Raw genomic sequence first — 24,022 nt, 5'->3', positions numbered from 1 at the left:
CCCCTGTGAGTCCAGTTTTAGATTCCGATGGTTCACTTCAGATTTACTTTATCCCTTGGACATTCTTATTGAAGATGAAACACAGAAATTGCATCCGAATGTAACACAAAAGGCACAATGCCGACTTTAGAACAAGACGGCTAACACTCTCACTTTCTATAATTTTAACCTCTGCTGTGAGTCCAGTTTTAGATTCCGATGCTTCACTTCAGGTTTACTGTATCCCTTGGACCTCCTCATTGACGATGAAACACAGAAAGTGCATCCGAATTTAATACAAAAGGCACAATGCTAACTTAAGTACAAGAAGACTGACACTCTAACTTTCTATGATTTGAACCTCTCCTGTGTGTCCAGTTTTAGTTTCCGATGCTTCACTTCAGGTTTACTGTATCCCTTGTACCTTTTTATTGACGATGAAACACACAAATTGCATCTGAATTTAATATAAAAGGCAAAATGCGGACTTAAGTACAAGAGGACTGACTAACATTCTATGATTTGAACCTCTCCTGTGTGTCCAGTTCTAGATTCCCATGCTTCGCTTCAGGTTTACTGTATCCCTTGGCCCTTCTTATTGACGATGAAACACAGAAATCGCATCCGAATTTAATTCAAAGGGCACAATGCCGATTTAAGTACAAGAGGACTGACACTCACACTTTCTATGATTTGAACCTGTCTTGAGATTCCAGTTCTAGATTCCGATGCTTCACTTGAGTTTTACTGTATACCTTGAAACTTCTTATAGACGAAGAATCACAGAAATTGCATCGGAATTAAATTCAAAAGGCACAATGCCGACTTAAGTACAAGAGGAGTGACACTCTAACTTTCTATGATTTGAAACTCTCCTGTGAGTCCAGTTTTAGATTCCGATGCTTCACTTGAGGTTTACTGTATCCCTTGGACCTTCTTAATGACGATGAAACCCAGAAATTGAATCCGAATTTCATACAAAAGGCACAATGCCGACTTAAGTACAAGAAGACTGACACTCTAACTTTCTATGATTTGAAACTCTCCTGTGAGTCCAGATTTAGATTCCAATGCTTCACTTCAGGTATACTGTATCCCTTGGACCTTCTTATTAACGATGAAACACAGAAATTGCATCGGAATTAAATTCAAAAGGCACAATGCCGACTTAAGTACAAGAGGACTGACACACTAACTTTCTATGAATTGAACCTCTCCTGTAAGTCCGGTTTCAGATTCCGATGCTTCACTTCAGTTTTACTGTATCCCTTGAACCTTCTTATTGACGATGAAACACAGAAATTGCATCCAAATTTAATACAAAGGCACAATGCCGACTTAAGTACAAGAGGAGTGACACTCTAACTTTCTATGAATTGAACCTCCTCTGTGAGTCCAGTTTCAGATTCCGATGCTACACTTCAGGTTTACTGTATTCCTTGGAACTTCTTATTGACGATGAAACACAGAAATTGCATCGCATTAAATTCAAAAGGCACATTGGTGACTTAAGTACAAGAGGACTGACACTCTAACTCTCTATGATTTGAACCTCTCCTGTAAGTCCAGTTTTAGATTCCGATGCTTCACTTCAGGTTTACTGTATCCCCTGGACCTTCTTATTGACGATGAAACACAGAAATTGCATCGTAATTAAATTCAAAAGGCACAATGCCGACTTAAGTACAAGAGGAGTGACACTCTAACTTTCTTTGATTTGAACCTCTCCTGTGAGTCCAGTATTAGATTCCGATGCTTCACTTCAGGTTTACTGTATTCCTTGGACCTTCTTATTGACAATGAAACACAGAAATTGCATCCCAATTTGATACAAAACGCACAATGCCGGCTTAAGTACAAGAGGACTGACACTCTAACTTTCTATGATTTGAACCTCACCTGTGAGTCCAGTTTTAGATTCCGATGCTTCACTTCAGGTTTACTGTATACCTTGGAACTTCTTATTGACGATGAACACTGAAATTGCATCAGAATTAAATTCAAAAGGCACAATGCCGACTTAAGTACAAGAGGACCGGCACTCTAACTTCCTATGATTTGAACCTATCCTGTGAGTCCAGTTTTAAATTCCGACGCTTCATCTCAGGTTTACTGTATCACTTGGACCTTTATATTGACGATGAAACGCAGAAATTGCATCCGAATTTAATACAAAAGGCACAATGCCGACTTAATTACAAGAGGACTGACACTCTAACTTTCTATGATTTGAACCTCTCCTGTGAGTCCAGTTTTAGATTCCGATGCTTCACTTCAGGTTTACTGTAGCCCTTGGACCTTCTTATTAACGATGAAACACAGAAATTGCATCCGAATTTAATACAAAAAGCACAATGACGGCTTAAGTACAAGAGGACTGACACTCTAACTTTCTATGATTTGAACCTCACCTGTGAGTCCAGCTTTAGATTTCGATGCTTCACTTCAGGTTTACTGTATACCTTTTAACTTTTTATTGACGATGAAACACAGAAATTGCATCGGAATTAAATTCAAAATGCACAATGCCCACTTAAGTACAAGAGGACTGACACTCTAACATTCTATGGTTTGAACCTCACCTGTGAGTGCAGTTTACGATTCCGATGCTTCACTTCACGTTTACTGTATCCCTTGGAGCTTGTTATTCACGATGAAACACAGAAATTGCATCCGAATTTAATACAAAAAGCACAATGCCGGCTTAAGTACAAGAGGACTGACACTCTAAATTTCTATGATTTGAACCTCACCTGTGAGTCCAGCTTTAGATTTCGATGCTTCACTTCAGGTTTACCGTATACCTTGGAACTTTTTATTGACGATGAAACACAGAAATTGCATCGGAATTAAATTCAAAATGCACAATGCCCACTTAAGTACAAGAGGACTGACACTCTAACTTTCCATGATTTGAACCTCTCCTGTGAGTCTAGTTTTAGATTCCGATGCTTCACGTCAGGTTTACTGTATACCTTGGAACTTCTTATTGACGATGAAACACAGATGTTGCATTGGAATTAAATTCAAAAGGCACAATGCCGACTTAAGTATAAGAGGACTGACACTCTAACTTTCTATGATTTGAACCGCTCCTGTGAGTCCAGTTTTAGATTCCGATGCTTCACTTCAGGTTTACTGTATCCCTTGGACCTTCTTATTGATGATCAAACACAGAAATAGCATCCAATTTTAATACAAAAGGCACAATGCCGACTTAAGTACAAGAGGATTGACACTCTAATATTCTATGGTTTGAACCTCTCCTGTGAGTGCAGTTTTCGATTCCGATGCTTCACTTCAGGTTTACTGTATCCCTTGGAGCTTGTTATTCACGATGAAACACAGAAATTGCATCCGAATTTAATACAAAAGGCACAATGCCGACTTAAGTACAAGAGGACTGACACTCTAACTTTCCATGATTTGAACCTCTCCTGTGAGTCTACTTTTAGATTCCGATGCTTCACTTCAGGTTTACTGTATCCCTTGTACCTTTTTATTGACGATGAAACACACAAATTGCATCCGAATTTAATATAAAAGGTACAATGCGGACTTAAGTACAAAAGGACTGACTAACATTCTATGATTTGAACCTCTCCTGTGTGTCCAGTTTTAGATTCCGATGCTTCACTTCAGGTTTACTGTATCCCTTGGACCTTCTTATTGACGATGAAACACAGAAATCGCATCCGAATTTACCACAAAGGGCACAATGCCGATTTAAGTACAAGAGGACTGACACTCACACTTTCTGTGATTTGAACCTATCCTGAGATTCCAGTTCTGGATTCCGATGCTTCACTTCAGATTTACTGTATACCTTGAAACTTCTTATAGACGATGAAACACAGAAATTGCATCGGAATTTTATTCAAAAGGCACAATGCCGACTTAAGTACAAGAGGACTGACACTCTAACTTTCTATGATTTGAAACTTTACTGTGAGTCCAGTTTTAGATTCCGATGCTTCACTTCAGGTTTACTGTAGCCCTTGGACCTTCTTAGTGACAATGAAACACAGAAAATGCATCAGAATTTAATACAAAAGGTACAATGCCGACTTATGTACAAGAGGACTAACACTCTCACTTTCTAAGATTTTAATCTCTGCTGTGAGTCCAGTTTTAGATCCCGATGCTTCACTTCAGGTTTACTGTACCCTTGGACCTTCTTATTGACGATGAAACACAGAAATTGCATCCGAATTTAATACAAAGGCACAGTGCCGGCTTAGGTACAAGAGGAAAGACACTCTAACTTTCTATGAATTGAAACTCTCCTGTGAGTCCAGTTTCAGATTCCGATGCCTCACTTCAGGTTTACTGTATACCTTGGAACTTCTTATTGACGATGAAACACAGAAATTGCATAGGAATTAAATTCAAAAGCCACATTGCCGACTTAAGTACAAGAGGACTGACACTCTAACTTTCTATGATTTGAACCGCTCCTGTGAGTCCAGTTTTAGATTCCGATGCTTCACTTCAGGTTTACTGTATCCCTTGGACCTTCTTATTGACGATGAAACACAGAAATTGCATCGGAATTAAATTCAAAAGGCACAATGCTGACTTAAGTACAAAAGGAGTGACACTCTAACATTCTGTGATTTGAGCCTCTCCTGTGAGTCCAGTTTTAGATTCCGATGCTTCACTTCAGGTTTACTGTATACCTTGGAACTTCTTATTGACGATGAACACTGAAATTGCATCGGAATTAAATTCAAAAGGCACAATGCCGACTTAATTACAAGAGGAATGACACTCTAACTTTCTATGATTTGAACCTGTCCTGTGAGTCCAGCTTTAGATTCCGATGCTTCACTTATGGTTTACTGTATGACTTGGACCTTCTAATTAATGATGAAACGGAGAAATTGCATCCGAATTTAATACAAAACGCACAATGCCGGCTTAAGTACAAGTGGACTGACACTCTAACTTTCTATGATTTGAACCTCACCTGTGAGTCCAGCTTTAGATTCCGATACTTCACTTCAGGTTTACAGTATACCTTGGAACTTTTTATTGACGATGAAACACAGAAATTGCATCGGAATTAAATTCAAAAGGCACAATGCCGACTTAAGAACAAGCGGACTGACACTCTAACATTCTATGGTTTGAACCTCTCCTGTGAGTGCAGTTTTCGATTCCGATGCTTCACTTCAGGTTTACTGTATCCCTTGGAGCTTCTTATTCACGATGAAACACAGAAATTGCATCCGAATTCAATACAAAAGGCACAATGCCGACTAAAGTACAAGAGAACTGACACTCTAACTTTCCATGATTTGAACCTCTCCTGTGAGTCTAGTTTTAGATTCCGATGCTTCACTTCAGGTTTACTGTATCCCTTGTACCTTTTTATAGACGATGAAACACACAAATTGCATCCGAATTTAATATAAAAGGCACAATGCGGACTTAAGTACAAGAGGACTGACTAACATTCTATGATTTGAACCTATCCTGTGTGACCAGTTTTAGATTCCGATGCTTCACTTCAGGTTTACTGTATCCCTTGGACCTTCTTATTGACGATGAAACACAGAAATCGCATCCGAATTTAGTACAAAAGGCACAATGCCGATTTAAGTACAAAAGGACTGACACTCACACTTTCTATGATTTGAACCTGTCCTGAGATTCCAGTTATGGATTCCGATGCTTCACTTCACATTTACTGTATACCTTGAAACTTCTTATAGACGATGAAACACAGAAATTGCATCGGAATTTAATTCAAAAGGCACAATGCCGACTTAAGTACAAGAGGACTGACACTCTAACTTTGTATGATTTGAAACTCTCCTGTGAGTCCAGTTTTAGATTCCGATGCTTCACTTCAGGTTAAATGTATCCCTTGGACCTTCTTAGCGACAATGAAACACAGAAATTGCTTCAGAAATAAATACAAAAGGTACAATGCCGACTTATGTACAAGAGGACTAACCCTCTCACATTCTATGATTTCAAACTCTGCTGTGAGTTAAGTTTTAGATTCCGATGCTTCACGTCAGGTTTACTGTATCCCTTCGACCTTCTTATTGACGATGAAACACAGAAATTGCATCGGAATTAAATTCAAAAGGCACAATGCCGACTTAAGTACAAGAGGAGTGACACTCTAACTTTCTGTGATTTGAACCTCTTTTCTGAGTCCAGTTTTAGATTCCGATGCTTCACTTCAGGTTTACTGTATCCCTTGGACCTTCTTAATGACGATGAAACACAGAAATTGCATCCGAATTAAATTCAAAAGGCACATTGCCGACTTAAGTACAAGAGGACCGACACTCTAACTTTCTATGATTTGAACCTCTCCTGTAAGACCAGTTTTAGATTCCGATGCTTCACTTCAGGTTTACTGTATCCCATGGTCCTTCTTATTGACGATGAAACACAGAAATCGCATCGGAATTAAGTTCAGAAGGCACAATGCCGACTTAAGTACAAGAGGAGTGACACTCTAACTTTCTATGAATTGAACCTCTCCTGTGAGTCCAGTTTCAGATTTCGATGCTTCACTTCAGTTTTACTGTATACCTTGGAACATCTTATTGACGATGAAACACAGAAATTGCATCGGAATTAAATTCAAAAGGCACAATGCCGATTTAAGTACAAGAGGACTGACACTCACACTTCCTATGATTTGAACCCGTCCTGAGATTCCAGTTCTGGATTCCGATGCTTCACCTCAGATTTACTGTATACCTTGACACTTCTTATAGACGATGAAACACAGAAATTGCATCGGAATTAAATTCAAAAGGCACATTGCCGACTTATGTACAAGAGGACTAACACTCTAACTCTCTATGATTTGAACCTCTCCAGTGAGTCCAGTTTTAGATTCCGATGCTTCACTTCAGGTTTACTGTATCCCTTGGACCTTCTTATTGACGACGAAACACAGAAATTGCATCGGAATTAAATTCGAAAGGCACAATGCCGACTTAAGTACAAGAGGAGTGACACTCTAACATTCTGTGATTTGAGCCTCTCCTGTGAGTCCAGTTTTAGATACCGATGCTTCACTTCAGGTTTACTGTATACCTTGGAACTTCTTATTGACGATGAACACTGAAATTGCATCGGAATTAAATTCAAAAGGCACAATGCCGACTTAAGTACAAGAGGACTGACACTCTAACTTCTTATGATTTGAACCTAACCGTTGAGTCCAGTTTTAAATTCCGATGCTTCACCTCAGGTTTACTGTATCCCTTGGACCTTTATATTGACGATGAAACGCAGAAATTGCATCCGAATTTAATACAAAAGGCACAATGCCGACGTAATTACAAGAGGACTGACACTCTAACTTTCTATGATTTGAACCTCTCCTGTGAGTCCAGTATTAGATTCCGATGCTTCACTTCAGGTTTACTGTATCCCTTGGACCTTCTTATTAACGATGAAACAGAGAAATTGCATCCGAATTTAATACAAAATGCACAATGCCGGCTTAAGTACAAGTGGACTGACACTCTAACTTTCTATGATTTGAACCTCACCTGTGAGTCCAGCTTTAGATTCCGATGCTTCACTTCAGGTTTACAGTATACCTTGGAACTTTTTATTGACGATGAAACACAGAAATTGCATCGGAATTAAATTCAAAAGGCACAATGCCGACTTAAGAACAAGAGGACTGACACTCTAACATTCTATGGTTTGAACCTCTCTTGTGAGTGCAGTTTTCGATTCCGATGCTTCACTTCAGGTTTACTGTATCCCTTGGAGCTTCTAATTCACGATGTAACACAGAAATTGCATCCGAATTTAATACAAAAGACACAATTCCGACTAAAGTACAAGAGAACTGACACTCTAACTTTCCATGATTTGAACCTCTCCTGTGAGTCTAGTTTTAGATTCCGATGCTTCACTTTAGGTTTACTGTATACCTTGGAACTTCTTATTGACGATGAAACACAGAAATTGCATCGGAATTAAATTCAAAAGGCACAACGCCGACTTAAGTATAAGAGGACTGACACTCTAACTTTCTATGATTTGAACCTCTCCTGTGTGTCCAGTTTTAGATTCCGAAGCTTCACTTCAGGTTTACTGTATCCCTTGGACCTTCTTATTGACGATGAAACACAGAAATTGCATCGGAAATAAATTCAAAAGGCACAATGCCGACTTAAGTACAAGAGGAGTGACACTCTAACTTTCTATGAATTGAACCTCTCCTGTGAGTCCAGTTTCAAATTCCGATGATTCACTTCAGGTTTACTGTATGCCTTGGAACTTGTTTTGACGATGAAACACAGAAATTGCATCGGAATTAAATTCAAAAGGCACTTTGCCGACTTAAGTACAAGAGGACTGACACTCTAACTTTCTATGATTTGAACCTCTCCTGTGAGTCCAGTTTTAGATTCCGATGCTTCACTTCAGGTTTACTGTATCCCTTGGACTTTCTTGTTAACGATGAAACACAGAAATTGCATCCGAATTTAATACAAAAGGCACAATGCCGGCTTAAGTACAAGAGGACTGACACTCTAACTTTCTATGATTTTAACCTCTCCTGTGAGTCCAGTTTTAGATTCCGATGCTTCACTTCATTTATACTATATCCCTTGGACCTCTTATTAACGATGAAACACAGAAATTGCATCCGAATTAGATACAAAAGGCACAATGCCGGCTTAAGTACAAGAGGACTGACACTCTAACTTTCTATGGTTTGAACCTCACCTGTAAGTCCAGTTTCAGATTCCGATGCTTCACTTCAGGTTTACTGTATACCTTGGAACTTCTTATTGACGATGAAACACAGAAATTGCATCGGAATTAAATTCAAAAGCACAATGCCGACTTATGTACAAGAGGAGTGACACTCTAACTTTCTTTGAATTGAACGTCTCCTGTGAGTCCAGTTTCAGATTCCGATGCTTCACTTCAGGTTTACTCTATTCCTTGGAACTTCTTATTGACGATGAAACACAGAAATTGCATCGGAAATAAATTCAAAAGGCACAATGCCGACTTAAGTACAAGAGGACTGACACTCTAACTTTCTATGATTTGAACCCCTCCTGTAAGACCAGTTTTAGATTCCGATGCTTCACTTCAGGTTTAATGTATCCCTTGGACCTTCTTATTGACGATGAAACACAGAAATTGCATCGGAATTAAATTCAAAAGGCACAATGCCGACTTAAGTACAAGAGGAGTGAAACTCTAACTTTCTATGGTTTGAACCTCTCCTGTGAGTCCAGTTTTAGATTCTGATGCTTCACTTCAGGTTTACTGTATCCATTGGAGCTTGTTATTCACGATGAAACACAGAAATTGCATCCGAATTTAATACAAAAGGCACAATGCCGACTTAAGTACAAGAGGACTGACACTCTAACTTTCCATGATTTGAACCTCTCCTGTGAGTCTACTTTTAGATTCCGATGCTTCACTTCAGGTTTACTGTATCCCTTGTACCTTTTTATTGACGATGAAACACACAAATTGCATCCGAATTTAATATAAAAGGTACAATGCGGACTTAAGTACAAGAGGACTGACTAACATTCTATGATTTGAATCTCTCCTGTGTGTCCAGTTTTAGATTCCGATGCTTCACTTCAGGTTTACTGTATCCCTTGGACCTTCTTATTGACGATGAAACACAGAAATCGCATCCGAATTTAACACAAAGGGCACAATGCCGATTTAAGTACAAGAGGACTGACACTCACACTTTCTGTGATTTCAACCTATCCTGAGATTCCAGTTCTGGATTCCGATGCTTCACTTCAGATTTACTGTATACCTTGAAACTTCTTATAGACGATGAAACACAGAAATTGCATCGGAATTTAATTCAAAAGGCACAATGCCGACTTAAGTACAAGAGGACTGACACTCTAACTTTCTATGATTTGAAACTTTCCTGTGAGTCCAGTTTTAGATTCCGATGCTTCACTTCAGGTTTACTGTATCCCTTGGACCTTCTTAGTGACAATGAAACACAGAAAATGCATCAGAATTTAATACAAAAGGTACAATGCCGACTTATGTACAAGAGGACTAACACTCTCACTTTCTAAGATTTTAATCTCTGCTGTGAGTCCAGTTTTAGATTCCGATGCTTCACTTCAGGTTTACTGTACCCTTGGACCTTCTTATTGACGATGAAACACAGAAATTGCATCCGAATTTAATACAAAGGCACAGTGCCGGCTTAGGTACAAGAGGAAAGACACTCTAACTTTCTATGAATTGAAACTCTCCTGTGAGTCCAGTTTCAGATTCCGATGCCTCACTTCAGGTTTACTGTATACCTTGGAACTTCTTATTGACGATGAAACACAGAAATTGCATAGGAATTAAATTCAAAAGCCACATTGCCGACTTAAGTACAAGAGGACTGACACTCTAACTTTCTATGATTTGAACCTCTCCAGTGAGTCCAGTTTTAGATTCCGATGCTTCACTTCAGGTTTACTGTATCCCTTGGACCTTCTTATTGACGATGAAACACAGAAATTGCATCGGAATTAAAATCAAAAGGCACAATGCTGACTTAAGTACAAAAGGAGTGACACTCTAACATTCTGTGATTTGAGCCTCTCCTGTGAGTCCAGTTTTAGATTCCGATGCTTCACTTCAGGTTTACTGTATACCTTGGAACTTCTTATTGACGATGAACACTGAAATTGCATCGGAATTAAATTCAAAAGGCACAATGCCGACTTAATTACAAGAGGAATGACACTCTAACTTTCTATGATTTGAACCTGACCTGTGAGTCCAGTTTTAGATTCCGATGCTTCACTTAAGGTTTACTGTATCCCTTGGACCTTCTAATTAACGATGAAACGGAGAAATTGCATCCGAATTTAATACAAAACGCACAATGCCGGCTTATGTACAAGTGGACTGACACTCTAACTTTCTATGATTTGAACCTCACCTGTGAGTCCAGCTTTAGATTCCGATCCTTCACTTCAGGTTTACAGTATACCTTGGAAATTTTTATTGACGATGAAACACAGAAATTGCATCGGAATTAAATTCAAAAGGCACAATGCCGACTTAAGAACAAGAGGACTGACACTCTAACATTCTATGGTTTGAACCTCTCCTGTGAGTGCAGTTTTCGATTCCGATGCTTCACTTCAGGTTTACTGTATCCCTTGGAGCTTCTTATTCACGATGAAACACAGAAATTGCATCCGAATTCAATACAAAAGGCACAATGCCGCCTAAAGTACAAGAGAACTGACACTCTAACTTTCCATGATTTGAACCTCTCCTGTGAGTCTAGTTTTAGATTCCGATGCTTCACTTCAGGTTTACTGTATCCCTTGTACCTTTTTATAGACGATGAAACACACAAATTGCATCCGAATTTAATATAAAAGGCACAATGCGGACTTAAGTACAAGAGGACTGACTAACATTCTATGATTTGAACCTATCCTGTGTGACCAGTTTTAGATTCCGATGCTTCACTTCAGGTTTACTGTATCCCTTGGACCTTCTTATTGACGATGAAACACAGAAATCGCATCCGAATTTAGTACAAAAGGCACAATGCCGATTTAAGTACAAAAGGACTGACACTCACACTTTCTATGATTTGAACCTGTCCTGAGATTCCAGTTCTGGATTCCGATGCTTCACTTCTCATTTACTGTATACCTTGAAACTTCTTATAGACGATGAAACACAGAAATTGCATCGGAATTTAATTCAAAAGGCACAATGCCGACTTGAGTACAAGAGGACTGACACTCTAACTTTGTATGATTTGAAACTCTCCTGTGAGTCCAGTTTTAGATTCCGATGCTTCACTTCAGGTTTACTGTATCCCTTGGACCTTCTTAGCGACAATGAAACACAGAAATTGCATCGGAATTAAATTCGAAAGGCACAATGCCGACTTAAGTACAAGAGGAGTGACACTCTAACTTTCTGTGATTTGAACCTTTTTTCTGAGTCCAGTTTTAGATTCCGATGCTTCACTTCAGGTTTACTGTATCCCTTGGACCTTCTTAATGACGATGAAACACAGAAATTGCATCCGAATTAAATTCAAAAGGCACATTGCCGACTTAAGTACAAGAGGACTGACACTCTAACTTTCTATGATTTGAACCTCTCCTGTAAGACCAGTTTTCGATTCCGATGCTTCACTTCAGGTTTACTGTATCCCATGGTCCTTCTTATTGACGATGAAACACAGAAATCGCATCGGAATTAAATTCAGAAGGCACAATGCCGACTTAAGTACAAGAGGAGTGACACTCTAACTTTCTAAGAATTGAACCTCTCCTGTGAGTCCAGTTTCAGATTCCGATGCTTCACTTCAGGTTTACTGTATACCTTGGAACATCTTATTGACGATGAAACACAGAAATTGCATCAGAATTTAATACAAAATGTACAATGCCGACTTATGTACAAGAGGACTAACACTCTCACTTTCTATGATATCAATCTCTGCTGTGAGTCCAGTTTTAGATTCCGATGCTTCACTTCAGGTTTACTGTATCTCTTGGACCTTCTTATTGACGATGAAACACAGAAATTGCATCCGAATGTAATACAAAGGGCACAATGCCGATTTAAGTACAAGAGGACTGACACTCACACTTCCTATGATTTGAACCCGTCCTGAGATTCCAGTTCTGGATTCCGATGCTTCACCTCAGATTTACTGTATACCTTGACACTTCTTATAGACGATGAAACACAGAAATTGCATCGGAATTAAATTCAAAAGGCACATTGCCGACTTATGTACAAGAGGACTGACACTCTAACTCTCTATGATTTGAACCTCTCCAGTGAGTCCAGTTTTAGATTCCGATGCTTCACTTCAGGTTTACTGTATCCCTTGGACCTTCTTATTGACGATGAAACACAGAAATTGCATCGGAATTAAATTCGAAAGGCACAATGCCGACTTAAGTACAAGAGGAGTGACACTCTAACATTCTGTGATTTGAGCCTCTCCTGTGAGTCCAGTTTTAGATACCGATGCTTCACTTCAGGTTTACTGTATACCTTGGAACTTCTTATTACGATGAAACAGAGAAATTGCATCCGAATTTAATACAAAATGCACAATGCCGGCTTACGTACAAGTGGACTGACACTCTAACTTTCTATGATTTGAACCTCACCTGTGAGTCCAGCTTTAGATTCCGATGCTTCACTTCAGGTTTACAGTATACCTTGGAACTTTTTATTGACGATGAAATACAGAAATTGCATCGGAATTAAATTCAAAAGGCACAATGCCGACTTAAGAACATGAGGACTGACACTCTAACATTCTGTGGTTTGAACCTCTCTTGTGAGTGCAGTTTTCGATTCCGATGCTTCACTTCAGGTTTACTGTATCCCTTGGAGCTTCTAATTCACGATGAAACACAGAAATTGCATCCGAATTTAATACAAAAGGCACAATTCCGACTAAAGTACAAGAGAACTGACACTCTAACTTTCCATGATTTGAACCTCTCCTCTGAGTCTAGTTTTAGATTCCGATGCTTCACTTTAGGTTTACTGTATACCTTGGAACTTCTTATTGACGATGAAACACAGAAATTGCATCGGAATTAAATTCAAAAGGCACAATGCCGACTTAAGTATAAGAGGACTGACACTCTAACTTTCTATGATTTGAACCTCTCCTGTGTGTCCAGTTTTAGATTCCGAAGCTTCACTTCAGGTTTACTGTATCCCTTGGACCTTTTTATTGACGATGAAACACCGAAATCGCATCCGAATTTAGTACAAAGGGCACAATGCCGATTTAAGTACAAGAGGACTGACACTCACACTTTCTATGATTTGAACCTGTCCTGAGATTCCAGTTCTGGATTCCGATGCTTCCCTTCAGATTTACTGTATACCTTGAAACTTCTTATAGACGATGAAACACAGAAATTGCATCGGAATTAAATTCTAAAGGCTCAATGCCGACTTAAGTATAAGAGGACTGACACTCTAACTTTCTATGATTTGAACCTCTCCTGTGTGTCCAGTTTTAGATTCCGAAGCTTCACTTCAGGTTTACTGTATCCCTTGGACCTTTTTATTGACGATGAAACACCGAAATCGCATCCGAATTTAGTACAAAAGGCTCAATGCCGACTTAAGTACAAGAGGACTGACACTCTAACTCTCTATGATTTGAAACTCTCCTGTGAGTCCAGTTTCAGATTCCGATGCTTCACTTCAGGTTTACTGTATCGCTTGGACCTTGTTAGTGACAATGAAACACAGAAATTGCATCAGAATTTAATACAAAATGTACAATACCGACTTATGTACAAGAGGACTAACACTCTCACTTTCTATGATTTCAATCTCTGTTGTGAGTCCAGTTTTAGATTCCGATGCTTCACTTCAGGTTTACAGTATCCCTTGGACCTTCTTTTTGACGATGAAACATAGAAATTGCATCCGAATTTAATACAAAGGCACAATGCCGACTTAAGTACAAGAGGAGTGACACTCAAACTTCCTATGAATTGAAACTCTCCTGTGAGTCCAGTTTCAGATTCCGATGCTTCACTTCAGGTTTACTGTATACCTTGGAACTTCTTATTGACGATGAAACACAGAAATTGCATAGGAATTAAATTGAAAAGGCACATTGCCGACTTAAGTACAAGAGGACTGACAATCTAACTTTCTATGATTTGAACCTCTCCTGTGAGTCCAGTTTTAGATTCCGATGCTTCACTTCAGGTTTACTGTATCCCTTGGACCTTCTTATTGACGATGAAACACAGAAATTGCATCGGAAATAATTTCAAAAGGCACAATGCCGACTTAAGTACAAGAGGAGTGACACTCTAACTTTCTATGAATTGAACCTCTCCTGTGAGTCCAGTTTCAGATTCCGATGATTCACTTCAGGTTTACTGTATGCCTTGGAACTTGTTATTGACGATGAAACACAGAAATTGCATCGGAATTAAATTCAAAAGGCACTTTGCCGGCTTAAGTACAAGTGGACAGACACTCTAACTTTCTATGATTTGAACCTCACCTGTAAGTCCAGTTTTAGATTCCGATGCTTCACTTCAGGTTTACTGTATACCTTGGAACTTCTTATTGACGATGAAACACAGAAATTGCATCGGAATTAAATTCAAAAGCACAATGCCGACTTATGTACAAGAGGAGTGACACTCTAACTTTCTTTGAATTGAACGTCTCCTGTGAGTCCAGTTTCAGATTCCGATGCTTCACTTCAGGTTTACTCTATTCCTTGGAACTTCTTATTGACGATGAAACACAGAAATTGGATCGGAATTAAATTCAAAAGGCACATTGCCGACTTCAGTACAAGAGGACTGACACTCTAACTTTCTATGATTTGAACCCCTCCTGTAAGACCAGTTTTAGATTCCGATGCTTCACTTCAGGTTTAATGTATCGCTTGGACCTTCGTATTGACGATGAAACACAGAAATTGCATCGGAATTAAATTCAAAAGGCACAATGCCGACTTAAGTACAAGAGGAGTGAAACTCTAACTTCCTATGATTTGAACCTCTCCTGTGAGTCCAGTTTTAGATTCTGATGCTTCACTTCAGGTTTACTGAATCCCTTGGACCTTTTTATTGACGATGAAACACAGAAATTGCATCCGAATTTAATACAAAGGCACAATGCCGACATAAGTACAAGAGGAGTGACACTCTAACTTTCTATGAATTGAACCTCTCCTGTGAGTCCAGTTTCAGATTCCGATGCTTCACTTCAGGTTTACTGTATGCCTTGGAACTTGTTATTGACGATGAAACACAGAAATTGCATCGGAATTAAATTCAAAAGGCACTTTGCCGACTTAAGTACAAGAGGACTGACACTCTAACTTTCTATGATTTGAACCTCTCCTGTGAGTCCAGTTTTAGATTCCGATGCTTCACTTCAGGTTTACTGTATCCCTTGGACCTTCTTATTAACGATGAAACACTGAAATTGCATCCGAATTTAATACAACAGGCACAATGCCGGCTTAAGTACAAGAGGACTGACACTCGAACTTCCTATGGTTTGAACCTCTCCTGTGAGTGCAGTTTTAGATTCCGATGCTTTACTTCAGGTTTACTGTATCCCTTGGAGCTTCTTATTCACGATGAAATACAGAAATTGCATTCGAATTTAATACAAAAGGCACAATGCCGACTTAATTATAAGAGGACTGACACTCTAACTTTCCATGATTTGAACCTCTCCTGTGAGTCTAGTTTGAGATTCCGATGCTTCACTTCAGGTTTACTGTATACCTTGGAACTTCTTATTCACGATGAAACACAGAAATTGCATCCGAATGTAATACAAAGGGCACAATGCCGATTTAAGTACAAGAGGACTGACACTCACACTTTCTATGATTTGAACCTGTCCTGAGATTCCAGTCCTGGATTCCGATGCTTCACTTCAGATTTACTGTATACCTTGAAACTTCTTATAGACGATGAAACACAGAAATTGCATCGGAATTTAATTCAAAAGGCACAATGCCGACTTAAGTACAAGAGGACTGACACTCTAACTTTCTATGATTTGAAACTCTCCTGTGAGTCCAGTTCTAGATTCCGATGCTTCACGTCAGGTTTACTGTATCCCTTGGACCTTCTTAGTGTTAATGAAACACAGAAATTGCATCAGAATTTAATACAAAATGTACAATGCCGACTTATGTACAAGAGGACTAACACTCTCACTTTCTATGATATCAATCTCTGCTGTGAGTCCAGTTTTAGATTCCGATGCTTCACTTCACTTTTACTGTATCCCTTGGACCTTCTTATTGACGATGAAACACAGAAATTGCATCCGAATTTAATACAAAGGCACAATGCCGACTTAAGTACAAGAGGAGTGACACTCTAAATTTCTATGGCTTGAAACTCTCCTGTGAGTCCAGTTTCAGCTTCCGATGCTACACTTCACGTTTACTGTATACCTTGGAATTTCTTATTGACGATGAAACACAGAAATTGCATCGGGATTAAATTCAAAAGGCACATTGCCGACTTAAGAACGAGAGGACTGACACTCTAACTTTCTATGATTTGAACTTCTGCTGTGAGTCCATTTTTAGATTCCGATGCTTCACTTCAGGTTTACTGTATCCCTTGAACCTTCTTATTGACGATGAAACACAGAAATTGCATCGGAATTAAATTCAAAAGGCACAATGCCGACTTAAGTACAAGAGGAGTGACACTCTAACTTTCTGTGATTTGAACCTCTCCTGTGAGTTTAGTTTTAGATTTCGATGCTTCACTTCAGGTTTACTGTATCCCTTGGACCTTCTGAATGACGATGAAACACAGAAATTGCATCCGAATTCAATACAAAAGGCACAATGCCGACTTAAGTACAAGAGGACTGACACTCTAACTTTCTATGATTTGAACCTCTTCTGTGAGTCCAGTTTTAGATTCCGATGCTTCACTTCAGGTATACTGTATCCCTTGGACCTCTTATTAATGATGAACACAGAAATTGCATCCGAATTAGATACAAAAGGCACAATGCCGGCTTAAGTATTAGAGGACTGACACTCTAACTTTCTATGGTTTGAACCTCACCTGTGAGTCCAGTTTTAGATTCCGATGCTTCACTTCAGGTTTACTGTATCCCTTGGACCCTCTTAGTGACAATGAAACACAGAAATTGCATCAGAATTTAATACAAAGGCACAATGCCGACTTAAGTACAAGAGGAGTGACACTCTAAATTTCTATGACTTGAAACTCTCCTGTGAGTCCAGTTTCAGCTTCCGATGCTACACTTCACGTTTACTGTATACCTTGGAACTTCTTATTGACGATGAAACACAGATATTGCATTGGAATTAAATTCAAAAGGCACAATGCCGACTTAAGTATAAGAGGACTGACACTCTAACTTTCTATGATTTGAACCGCTCCTGTGAGTCCAGTTTTAGATTCCGATGCTTCACTTCAGGTTTACTGTACCCCTTGGACCTTCTTATTGATGATCAAACACAGAAATAGCATCCGATTTTAATACAAAAGGCACAATGCCGACTTAAGTACAAGAGGACTGACACTCTAACATTCTATGGTTTGAACCTCTCCTGTGAGTGCAGTTTTCGATTCCGATGCTTCACTTCAGGTTTACTGTATCCCTTGGAGCTTGTTATTCACGATGAAACACAGAAATTGCATCCGAATTTAAAACAAAAGGCACAATGCCGACTTAAGTACAAGAGGACTGACACTCTAACTTTCCATGATTTGAACCTCTCCTGTGAGTCTACTTTTAGATTCCGATGCTTCACTTCAGGTTTACTGTATCCCTTGGAGCTTGTTATTCACGATGAAACACAGAAATTGCATCCGAATTTAAAACAAAATTGCCAATGCCGACATAAGTACAAGAGGAGTGACACTCTAACTTTCTATGAATTGAACCTCTCCTGTGAGTCCAGTTTCAGATTCCGATGCTTCACTTCAGGTTTACTGTATGCCTTGGAACTTGTTATTGACGATGAAACACAGAAATTGCATCGGAATTAAATTCAAAAGGCACTTTGCCGACTTAAGTACAAGAGGACTGACACTCTAACTTTCTATGATTTGAACCTCTCCTGTGAGTCCAGTTTTAGATTCCGATGCTTCACTTCAGGTTTACTGTATCCCTTGGACCTTCTTATTAACGATGAAACACAGAAATTGCATCCGAATTTAATACAAAAGGCACAATGCCGGCTTAAGTACAAGAGGACTGACACTCGAACTTCCTATGGTTTGAACCTCTCCTGTGAGTGCAGTTCTAGATTCCGATGCTTTACTTCAGGTTTACTGTATCCCTTGGGCTTCTTATTCACGAAGAAATACAGAAATTGCATTTGAATTTAATACAAAAGGCACAATGCCGACTTAATTATAAGAGGACTGACACTCTAACTTTCCATGATTTGAACCTCTCCTGTGAGTCTAGTTTGAGATTCCGATGCTTCACTTCAGGTTTACTGTATACCTTGGAACTTCTTATTCACGATGAAACACAGAAATTGCATCCGAATGTAATACGAAGGGCACAATGCCGATTTAAGTACAAGAGGACTGACACTCACACTTTCTATGATTTGAACCTGTCCTGAGATTCCAGTCCTGGATTCCGATGCTTCACTTCAGATTTACTGTATACCTTGAAACTTCTTATAGACGATGAAACACAGAAATTGCATCGGAATTAAATTCAAAAGGCACAATGCCGACTTAAGTACAAGAGGACTGACACTCTAACTTTCTATGATTTGAAACTCTCCTGTGAGTCCAGTTTTAGATTCCGATGCTTCACGTCAGGTTTACTGTATCCCTTGGACCCTCTTAGTGACAATGAAACACAGAAATTGCATCAGAATTTAATACAAAATGTACAATGCCGACTTATGTACAAGAGGACTAACACTCTCACTTTCTATGATATCAATCTCTGCTGTGAGTCCAGTTTTAGATTCCGATGCTTCACTTCAGGTTTACTGTATCCCTTGGACCTTCTTATTGACGATGAAACACAGAAATTGCATCCGAATTTAATACAAAGGCACAATGCCGACTTAAGTACAAGAGGAGTGACACTCTAAATTTCTATGACTTGAAACTCTCCTGTGAGTCCAGTTTCAGCTTCCGATGCTACACTTCACGTTTACTGTATACCTTGGAATTTCTTATTGACGATGAAACACAGAAATTGCATCGGGATTAAATTCAAAAGGCACATTGCCGACTTAAGAACAAGAGGACTGACACCCTAACTTTCTATGATTTGAACTTCTGCTGTGAGTCCATTTTTAGATTCCGATGCTTCACTTCAGGTTTACTGTATCCCTTGGACCTTCATATTAACGATGAAACACAGAAATTGCATCGGAATTAAATTCAAAAGGCACAATGCCGACTTAAGTACAAGAGGAGTGACACTCTAACTTTCTGTGATTTGAACCTCTCCTGTGAGTTTAGTTTTAGATTTCGATGCTTCACTTCAGGTTTACTGTATCCCTTGGACCTTCTGAATGACGATGAAACACAGAAATTGCATCCGAATTCAATACAAAAGGCACAATGCCGACTTAAGTACAAGAGGACTGACACTCTAACTTTCTATGATTTGAACCTCTTCTGTGAGTCCAGTTTTACATTCCGATGCTTCACTTCAGGTATACTGTATCCCTTGGACCTCTTATTAATGATGAACACAGAAATTGCATCCGAATTAGATACAAAAGGCACAATGCCGGCTTAAGTATTAGAGGACTGACACTCTAACTTTCTATGGTTTGAACCTCACCTGTGAGTCCAGTTTTAGATTCCGATGCTTCACTTCAGGTTTACTGTATACCTTGGAACTTTTTATTGACGATGAAACACAGAAATTGCATCGGAATTAAATTCAAAATGCACAATGCCGACTTAAGTACAAGAGGACTGACACTCTAACATTCTATGGTTTGAACCTCTCCTGTGAGTGCAGTTTTCGATTCCGATGCTTCACTTCACGTTTACTGTATCCCTTGGAGCTTGTTATTCACGATGAAACACAGAAATTGCATCCGAATTTAATACAAAAGGCACAATGCCGAGTTAAGTACAAGAGGACTGACACTCTAACTTTCCATGATTTGAACCTCTCCTGTGAGTCTAGTTTTAGATTCCGATGCTTCACGTCAGGTTTACTGTATACCTTGAAACTTCTTATTGACGATGAAACACAGATATTGCATTGGAATTAAATTCAAAAGGCACAATGCCGACTTAAGTATAAGAGGACTGACACTCTAACTTTCTATGATTTGAACCGCTCCTGTGAGTCCAGTTTTAGATTCCGATGCTTCACTTCAGGTTTACTGTACCCCTTGGACCTTCTTATTGATGATCAAACACAGAAATAGCATCCGATTTTAATACAAAAGGCACAATGCCGACTTAAGTACAAGAGGACTGACACTCTAACATTCTATGGTTTGAACCTCTCCTGTGAGTGCAGTTTTCGATTCCGATGCTTCACTTCAGGTTTACTGTATCCCTTGGAGCTTGTTATTCACGATGAAACACAGAAATTGCATCCGAATTTAAAACAAAAGGCACAATGCCGACTTAAGTACAAGAGGGCTGACACTCTAACTTTCCATGATTTGAACCTCTCCTGTGAGTCTACTTTTAGATTCCGATGCTTCACTTCAGGTTTACTGTATCCCTTGTACCTTTTTATTGACGATGAAACACACAAATTGCATCCGAATTTAATATAAAAGGTACAATGCGGACTTAAGTACAAGAGGACTGACTAACATTCTATGATTTGAACCTCTCCTGTGTGTCCAGTTTTAGATTCCGATGCTTCACTTCAGGTTTACTGTATCCCTTGGACATTCTTATTGACGATGAAACACAGAAATCGCATCCGAATTTAACACAAAGGGCACAATGCCGATTTAAGTACAAGAGGACTGACACTCACACTTTCTGTGATTTGAACCTATCCTGAGATTCCAGTTCTGGATTCCGATGCTTCACTTCAGATTTACTGTATACCTTGAAACTTCTTATAGACGATGAAACACAGATATTGCATCGGAATTTAATTCAAAAGGCACAATGCCGACTTAAGTACAAGAGGACTGACACACTGACTTTCTATGATTTGAAACTTTCCTGTGAGTCCAGTTTTAGATTCCGATGCTTCACTTCAGGTTTACTGTATCCCTTGGACCTTCTTAGTGACAATGAAACACAGAAAATGCATCAGAATTTAATACAAAAGGTACAATGCCGACTTATGTACAAGAGGACTAACACTCTCACTTTCTAAGATTTTAATCTCTGCTGTGAGTCCAGTTTTAGATTCCGATGCTTCACTTCAGGTTTACTGTACCCTTGGACCTTCTTATTGACGATGAAACACAGAAATTGCATCCGAATTTAATACAAAGGCACAGTGCCGGCTTAGGTACAAGAGGAAAGACACTCTAACTTTCTATGAATTGAAACTCTCCTGTGAGTCCAGTTTCAGATTCCGATGCCTCACTTCAGGTTTACTGTATACCTTGGAACTTCTTATTGACGATGAAACACAGAAATTGCATAGGAATTAAATTCAAAAGGCACATTGCCGAGTTAAGTAGAAGAGGACTGACACTCTAACTTTCTATGATTTGAACCTCTCCAGTGAGTCCAGTTTTAGATTCCGATGCTTCACTTCAGGTTTACTGTATCCCTTGGACCTTCTTATTGACGATGAAACACAGAAATTGCATCGGAATTAAATTCAAAAGGCACAATGCTGACTTAAGTACAAAAGGAGTGACACTCTAACATTCTGTGATTTGAGCCTCTCCTGTGAGTCCAGTTTTAGATTCCGATGCTTCACTTCAGATTTACTGTATACCTTGGAACTTCTTATTGACGATGAACACTGAAATTGCATCGGAATTAAATTCAAAAGGCACAATGCCGACTTAAGTACAAGAGGAATGACACTCTAACTTTCTATGATTTGAACCTGTCCTGTGAGTCCAGTTTTAGATTCCGATGCTTCACTTCAGGTTTACTGTATCCCTTGGACCTTCTAATTAACGATGAAACGGAGAAATTGCATCCGAATTTAATACAAAACGCACAATGCCGGCTTAAGTACAAGTGGACTGACACTCTAACTTTCTATGATTTGAACCTCACCTGTGAGTCCAGCTTTAGATTCCGATCCTTCACTTCAGGTTTACAGTATACCTTGGAACTTTTTATTGACGATGAAACACAGAAATTGCATCGGAATTAAACTCAAAAGGCACAATGCCGACTTAAGTATAAGAGCACTGACACTCTAACTTTCTATGATTTGAGCCACTCCTGTGAGTTCTGTTTTAGATTCCGATGCTTCACTTCAGGTTTACTGTATCCCTTGGACCTTCTTATTGATGATGAAACACAGAAATAGCATCCGAATTTAATACAAAAGGCACAATGCCGACTTAAGTACAAGAGGACTGACACCCTAACTTTCTATCATTTGAACCTCTCCTGTGTGTCCAGTTTTATATTCCGATGCTTCACTTCAGGTTTACTGTATCCCCTTTTACCTTTTTATTGACGATGAAACACACAAATTGCATCCGAATTTAATATAAAAGGCACAATGCGGACTTAAGTACAAGAGGTCTGACTAACATTCTATGATTTGAACCTCTCCTGTGTGTCCAGTTTTAGATTCCGAAGCTTCACTTCAGGTTTATTGTATCCCTTGGACATTCTTATTGACGATGAAACACAGAAATCGCATCCGAATTTAGTACAAAGGGCACAATGCCGATTTAAGTACAAGAGGACTGACACTCACACTTTCTATGATTTGAACCTGTCCTGAGATTCCAGTTCTGGATTCCGATGCTTCACTTCAGATTTACTGTATACCTTGAAACTTCTTATAGACGATGAAACACAGAAATTGCATCGGAATTAAATTCAAAAGGCTCAATGCCGACTTAAGTACAAGAGGACTGACACTCTAACTCTCTATGATTTGAAACTCTCCTGTGAGTCCAGTTTCAGATTCCGATGCTTCACTTCAGGTTTACTGTATCGCTTGGACCTTCTTAGTGACAATGAAACACAGAAATTGCATCAGAATTTAATGCAAAATGTACAATACCGACTTAAGTACAAGAGGAGTGACACTCTAACTTTCTGTGATTTGAACCTCTTTTCTGAGTCCAGTTTTAGATTCCGATGCTTCACTTCAGGTTTACTGTATCCCTTGGACCTTCTTAATGACGATGAAAAACAGAAATTGCATCCGAATTAAATTCAAAAGGCACATTGCCGACTTAAGTACAAGAGGACTGACACTCTAACTTTCTATGATTTGAACCTCTCCTGTAAGACCAGTTTTAGATTCCGATGCTTCACTTCAGGTTTACTGTATCCCATGGTCCTTCTTATTGACGATGAAACACATAAATCGCATCGGAATTAAATTCAAAAGGCACAATGCCGACTTAAGTACAAGA

Source organism: Schistocerca americana, chromosome 2 (genome assembly GCF_021461395.2).
Source record: "Schistocerca americana isolate TAMUIC-IGC-003095 chromosome 2, iqSchAmer2.1, whole genome shotgun sequence".
Taxonomy (NCBI): Eukaryota; Metazoa; Arthropoda; class Insecta; order Orthoptera; family Acrididae; genus Schistocerca; species Schistocerca americana.
This window is presented reverse-complemented; position numbering follows the sequence as displayed.